Source organism: Haemaphysalis longicornis, unplaced genomic scaffold (assembly GCF_048455015.1).
Source record: "Haemaphysalis longicornis isolate Haplotype H1 unplaced genomic scaffold, Haemaphysalis longicornis Haplotype H1 scaffold_4, whole genome shotgun sequence".
In the NCBI taxonomy this organism is placed as follows: Eukaryota; Metazoa; Arthropoda; class Arachnida; order Ixodida; family Ixodidae; genus Haemaphysalis; species Haemaphysalis longicornis.
Window position 1 is genome coordinate 110,453,896 of NW_027526361.1, and position 7,659 is coordinate 110,461,554.

Below are 7,659 nucleotides of genomic sequence, written 5' to 3' on the forward strand. Positions count from 1 at the left end.
TCGAATGTTACAAAAAAAAATTGGCGCAGCTTGCACTATAGTGGCGCAAGGCTGGGGAAATTGTGCAGCTGGGGAATTACCTATCGAATGTTACAATAAAAAATTTGCGCAGCTTGCACTATAGTGGCGCAAGGCTGGGGAAATTGTGCAGCTGGGGAATTACCTATCGAATGTTACAAAAAAAAAAATTGGAGCAGCTTGCACTATAGTGGCGCAAGGCTGGGGAAATTGTGCAGCTGGGGAATGACCCATCGAATGTTACAAAAAAAAATTGGCGCAGCTTGCACTATAGTGGCGCAAGGCTGGGGAAATTGTGCAGCTGGGGAATGACCTATCGAATGTTACAAAAAAAATTGGCGCAGCTAGCACTATAGTGGCGCAAGGCTGGGGAAATTGTGCAGCTGGGGAATGACCTATCGAATGTTACAAAAAAAAAAAATTGGCACAGCTTGCACTATAGTGGCGCAAGGCTGGGGAAATTGTGCAGCTGGGGAATTACCTATCGAATGTTACAAAAAAAAATTGGCGCAGCTTGCACTATAGTGGCGCAAGGCTGGGGAAATTGTGCAGCTGGGGAATTACCTATCGAATGTTACAAAAAAAAATTGGCGCAGCTTGCACTATAGTGGCGCAAGGCTGGGGAAATTGTGCAGCTGGGGAATTACCTATCGAATGTTACAATAAAAAATTTGCGCAGCTTGCACTATAGTGGCGCAAGGCTGGGGAAATTGTGCAGCTGGGGAATTACCTATCGAATGTTACAAAAAAAAAATTGGAGCAGCTTGCACTATAGTGGCGCAAGGCTGGGGAAATTGTGCAGCTGGGGAATGACCCATCGAATGTTACAAAAAAAAATTGGCGCAGCTTGCACTATAGTGGCGCAAGGCTGGGGAAATTGTGCAGCTGGGGAATGACCTATCGAATGTTACAAAAAAAATTGGCGCAGCTAGCACTATAGTGGCGCAAGGCTGGGGAAATTGTGCAGCTGGGGAATGACCTATCGAATGTTACAAAAAAAAAAATTGGCGCAGCTTGCACTATAGTGGCGCAAGGCTGGGGAAATTGTGCAGCTGGGGAATTACCTATCGAATGTTACAAAAAAAAAATTGGCGCAGCTTGCACTATAGTGGCGCAAGGCTGGGGAAATTGTGCAGCTGGGGAATTACCTATCGAATGTTACAAAAAAAAATTGGCGCAGCTTGCACTATAGTGGCGCAAGGCTGGGGAAATTGTGGAGCTGGGCAATGACCTATCGAATGTTACAAAAAAAAATTGGCGCAGCTAGCACTATAGTGGCGCAAGGCTGGGGAAATTGTGCAGCTGGGGAATGACCTATCGAATGTTACAAAAAAAAATTTGCGCAGCTTGCACTATAGTGGCGCAAGGCTGGGGAAATTGTGCAGCTGGGGAATTACCTATCGAATGTTACAAAAAAAAATTGGCGCAGCTTGCACTATAGTGGCGCAAGGCTGGGGAAATTGTGCAGCTGGGGAATTACGTATCGAATGTTACAATAAAAAATTTGCGCAGCTTGCACTATAGTGGCGCAAGGCTGGGGAAATTGTGCAGCTGGGGAATTACCTATCGAATGTTACAAAAAAAAAAATTGGCGCAGCTTGCACTATAGTGGCGCAAGGCTGGGGAAATTGTGCAGCTGGGGAATGACCTATCGAATGTTACAATAAAAAATTTGCGCAGCTTGCACTATAGTGGCGCAAGGCTGGGGAAATTGTGCAGCTGGGGAATTACCTATCGAATGTTACAAAAAAAAAATTGGAGCAGCTTGCACTATAATGGCGCAAGGCTGGGGAAATTGTGCAGCTGGAGAATGACCTATCGAATATTACAAAAAAAATTAGCGCAGCTAGCACTATAGTGGCGCAAGGCTGGGGAAATTGTGCAGCTGGGGAATGACCTATCGAATGTTACAAAAAAAAATTGGCGCAGCTAGCACTATAGTGGCGCAAGGCTGGGGAAATTGTGCAGCTGGGGAATGACCTATCGAATGTTACAAAAAAAAATTGGCGCAGCTAGCACTATAGTGGCGCAAGGCTGGGGAAATTGTGCAGCTGGGGAATTACCTATCGAATGTTACAAAAAAAATTGGCGCAGCTTGCACTATAGTGGCGCAAGGCTGGGGAAATTGTGCAGCTGGGGAATGACCTATCGAATGTTACAAAAAAAATTGGCGCAGCTTGCACTATAGTGGCGCTAGTCTGGGGAAATTGTGCAGCTGGGGAATGACCTATCGAATGTTACGAATGTTACAAAAAAAAAATTGGCGCAGCTAGCACTATAGTGGCGCAAGGCTGGGGAAATTGTGCATCTGGGGAACGACCTATCGAATGTTAGAAAAAAAAAATTGGCGCAGCTTGCACTATAGTGGCGCAAGGCTGGGGATATTGTGCAGCTGGGGAACGACCTAGCGTCTTTCAGTTTTGTTAGGTTTTACGAAGTTTTGCGAGGTTTTGCTATGTTTTGCTAGGCTAGGGTAAGTGTTTAGGCGTGAGGCCAAGTTCAGCCGGATTTTGCAAGGCCGTTCCGGTCGGTCCAATACACTGAGAGCGGATCGCAGGGGGTAAGAAGCTAGGCCGACCCCATCTCCGCTATTCCTCCTGCTTTGCACCAACAGTGCGACCTGCGCCATTTCTTGTGTGTTTTAGTTGCCCAAGAAAGACAATCACTTTTAAAATGGTATAGTAAGGGGTGCGGATACTCATATGCGCCTTGTACTTACACTCTAGCAGGCGCGGAGGCCGGCTTCACTGTTATAACACCCTATCTCCACGGTGGGGCACCCTTTAGAGACGGCGGAGTTTCTTTTTAATGTTTTTGCTAACGACACCGGACCGAGCGTAAGCTTAAACAGCTCCGCTGTTGAAGTGGGGACTTAAAATTTTGTAAATCTCGGCCACTACCAACGGGATGAGCGGCAAAATGAGTAGTATGGGTGTCGTTGCGGACGAAATAAGCGAAGGAGGACGTAACTACTTTGCAGTTTGCCAATGGTACTGTCACGTTATCATAGGTCGCCAAAACAGAAAAAACTCACTCGAACTGATTCACATGTTTTACTCTTATGTTTATTTACTCTTGTACCCAGCGCGCCATTCAGGCATTGCAGTGTGTGTGTGTGTGTGTGTGTGTGTGTGTGTGTGTGTGTGTGTGTGTGTGTGTGTGTGTGTGTGTGTGTGTGACTGCGGTGGGGGGGTGGAGGGGGGTTATACAGCGCAGTTTTAACGACCTGGTAGTCCAAAATAACAATGCATTGTAATAACAGTAATGGGAAATCCGCCGCACATTACAACACACACCGGTACTGTACACAATCAAGAGCACTAAACAGCAAAAGTAGTGCATATGAGTATTAATGCACATCAGCAACATAACCTTCCTAGATAGCGATGCTGTACAAATATAAAAATGTAAACTATGTAATACAAAATAAAGTTTTCATGAAGTCAAAGTACAGCCGAGACAGAACTAGATTTCAAAAGGCGGCTGCAAAAGCTTCGTTATCTAATATGCTAACTGTTGCAGCAGGCAGTCGATTCCACTCTGCAGCTGCTTTGGGTAAAAAGGTGCTTTTAAAAAAGATTTGTTCTGCAACTATATTCTCTAACTGAGCTCATTTTCTGTTCGTCTGGATATACGATTCGGCTGAAAAATGTACTGATTGCGGTCTAACTCAGCGTGGCCATAACATATATTGTGAAAGAGCTTCAAGCGCAGTTTCCCAAATTCTTTCTAGAGGTTCCAATATTAATGTTTTTTTTGTAGCAGTAATGCGAAGGTTCCTGCCATAGTTACCGATGACTTACCTTGCTGCTATGTTCTGAACTCTCCCAAGTTTGTCGCGATCGGTAGTCGAGCTAGGGTGTTCTAAAATTGGTCTTACATAGCTCTTCTCGAGAATATGAGAAAAGGAGTTCGTGTTACGCCGTAAGAGCCCAACACCTTGGATGCCTATACTGTAATGAAATCAACGTGCCTGTGCCAACACATGGATGGTGTGAGAAATATCCTCAAGTATTTATATTCGGAAACCATCTCCAACGAAGAACCAGATAGAGTATAAGCTGTTGGTGGCATACGCTTTTTTGTGAAACGCACTTGGACATGTTTTTGTACGTTTATTTGTATTTGTGACTTACAGCACGCTTTTCTATTTCAGCTAAATTGTTTTCCAAGATAACGGTATCAGGAACGCTTGTAACTTCCCTATATATTATCAGGTAATTAGCTAATATTCTGGCGGAAGAAGTGATGGTGTCGGGAAGGTCACTTATGAATATTATAAAGAGCAAAGGGCCCAACACTGAGCCCTTAGGGATACCAGATGTTACGCGGGCCGTACCAGATTCCGCGCCATTTACCACCACATATTGAGAACGTAAGGGTAAGTATTCCTGAATCCATGTAATTACCTGTTCATTGATATTAAACGAACGTAGCGTACGTACAAGCAATGTGGGATATACAAGGTCGAACGCTTTGCTGAAATCTACAAATACCGAGTCAACACAGGAGCGATCATAGAATGCGCTACAAAATTCTTTAACGAATTCCGTTAATTGGGTTATACAGGAAAGTCCCTGTCTGAAACCGTGCTGTTTTGGCTTAAGAAGGTTTTGATTGGTTATATGTTTTATGCTGCGGCACAAGATGCGCTCTAATGTTTTACATGCTATACCTGTAGAGATATTGGTCTATAATTGTTGAACAGTTTACGAGGACCTGACTTATACACAGGCACAACGCGTGCCACCTTCAACCTTCCATTCGTGCGGTAGGCTTCCCGTGCTCAACGATTTCAAATATAGTGCCTTAAGAGCGGCTGGGATATATGGTGCACACATCGTGAGAAAGTCTTCTGTCCGACCGTCCGGCCCTCCGGGTTTGCTGGAATCTAGGCGTTCGAGAAGAGACTGAATGGCGTTTTCATCGATAACTATGTCACCCATGTATACCATGCTTCTGTGCGAAGGCGAAGGAAGAATCCTATTCGTCGAACACGGCGAGAAAATGGAGGCAAAAATATGTTCAAGCATATGGCAATATCTGAGTTATTTTCTATTTCTTTTCCGTAATGCTGAAGTGAGGGAATACACAATATGCCTTTTTTCTTACATTTGACAAGATTCCAGAATAACTTTTCATTGTTTTGAATCGAGAAGACAAATAGTTGAAAAATTCTTTGTGTGGCGGATGTTTGTTTGCAGGAGTTTGGTAATGCTTCCAATGCTTTGTAATGCTTTTTCCTTTCACCGTGTAGTCGCCCAAACTCAGACTCAACTAGGTCATCTATACTCAAAATCACTCGTACTCAATCATCCCGGACGTATTCTTAATTGTACTTACCTGTACTCCAGCTCATCTGCCCCCACTTGTACTTAAGTGCTCAATAATCGTACTCAGTCTGTACTCACTCGTACTCAACTCCTCTGTACTCACTCGTTTTCATACTCAATCTGTACTCAAGAGTACTCGTATTCAATCTGAGCTCACAATTACTCGTGTTCAAAACTGTCTGGACTAATTAACACAAAGGCAAAGAATACGGATTGCGCACTTGATGCGCTAAAAAGCGGGTTATTATGAAAGGTTTGGACGATTGTGGTGTGTTTTTATTTGAGTTCTAAAAGAGCACTACCAAACTATAATGCACTATTTTAGCAGTTAATGACTAAAATGGCTTTCTTATCCGGTGGTGTTGCTTTGACGCTTGGGATGTTCCATTGCGAAAGGAAGGGGTGGCGCTGCTGGACTGCATTGGGCTTTGCGCGCCCGCCGAGCGCGAACTTTAAAATTTCAAGCTGTCTGACTCTAATCGCGTCTTTCTCTCTCCCCAGCATTGGTGCCTGGGGTGCTAGCACGGTGCTAGGAAAGGATGTGGCAGCAAACGGCAATTGGCGATCGTTAGCCGAGGCCAGCAAAAAAAAAAGAGCTTATTCTGCGCCTTGTACCGGCGGTAGCCGTACATTTCATTCTAAGTGCAGAGCACTTTAGGTCCGGCTTGTCGTACTACTTGATCTGCGGTCACGCTTTCTAGCCACCGCTGTCGCTCTGCGTAACGCAACAAAATAGAGGCTTAGAAAATATACCCGCTTGTCCTTCGATCCAGCCTTCCGGCCAAGAAGGATACTTGAACAAGACTTTTATATACGTAGAACCGCTCGAAACTCCAGGAACCGCTAGCACTAGTTATACATGCCTTCCTTTTTTAGCGCAAGAAATCTAGCAGTACCCTTGATGCAGAATATGTGCACTTAACGCGTGGCCTTCGCCTTCATTTATTAGCAATACTGCTTCGGTTGGTTGTTACGATGTCCAAGAAATAGTGGCCTGGGAAGAAAAAAAAATCGACACTTTCAAAATGGCGCCGAAAGGTACCATGAGCGAAATGAGAAGATGCCCATGAAGTACACAACTCCCACTTCTGCTGTTCAAGGCAGAACAAGAAACAAAAGATAAAGGAGGACGCGAGCTGTCCCAGGAGAAGCCACGCGAGTACTGCGAGAGCGGGAAAATTGAATTGCATTGAACAAACGTCTGTTTAGTGCGCCACGAGAGGAGTGAGACAGAGGTGGAAAAAGTGCGAGGGGTGGTAGAAAAAAGCGGAGAACGGCGCCACAGACCCTATGGCGATCCACTGCTCTGCACTTCATACAGCTTTCCCGTCGAGTGGAATTGGTTCAATTTTTTCTCTTTAATGCTCGCGCTCTTGGGGACTGCCGGGGGCAGCGAGGCCACGCACCGGCGAGAAAGAGAAGGCTCTTCTGGACATCTGCATTTTTCAACTTTTTATTTGTTGCTTTCATTACGTGCGCTAACTGTGCTAGCTCAAAAAAAAGCACGGCCTCGTATTAATCGTTGCGCTCTCCTTAGTCCAAATAAATGATGCGCTATCGACAGCGGTAGCTTGACAACGCCGACGGTTTCAAGCGATGCATATATGGCTACGGTTCCACGTATATTTCATGTTTGTGATTAAAAGCTCCCAAGGTTACCCGTATCTTCGAAGTGCGAGGTGTTCTATATATCCCGACTCATTGGAAACGAATGTACCGGCCTGTGCGCCACTAACACACGGTCACCACCAAATTCACACGCTGTTGAACACACAATTTGGAACTAAAGCATCTGCTCCTGAGCACTTGTATACGCATCTTGAGTATATTGGTTAATTATAGGTACCATTTACAAGATCAAAACATGGCTTACACGTGACCTAAAGGCTTCTCCGTCTCATCCTTGTGATATGCATTTAGAATGTATTAGTTAAAAATAGCTCAACCACCACCGTTTGGTCTATTAGATGTTTCTTCTCTCTCCCTCTCTCTACTTTTGAGATCTGTGGCGTAAAAATAAGTGTGTGTTTATGGATGTGCCTTCCTTAGGGGTGACAGCAGGAATTTTTGAGCCTCTGTTGTAATCTGGTGTATTTATTGCTGATGATTTCATGCACTTTCGGTTACCGGTTTGTCGGTTTAGCAGTTTTTCTTTGTACGGGTTTCTTTTTTTTCATAGCTGCCTATTTTTATAGTAATGTACGGAGTTGATATTAACATTAATATTGTTTAAAATGTTAGTCGTTCCGTCTCTGCGTGCTACATCACTGCGGTTGTCTAACGTAGGGCGTGAGGGGTGCTCAAGCAG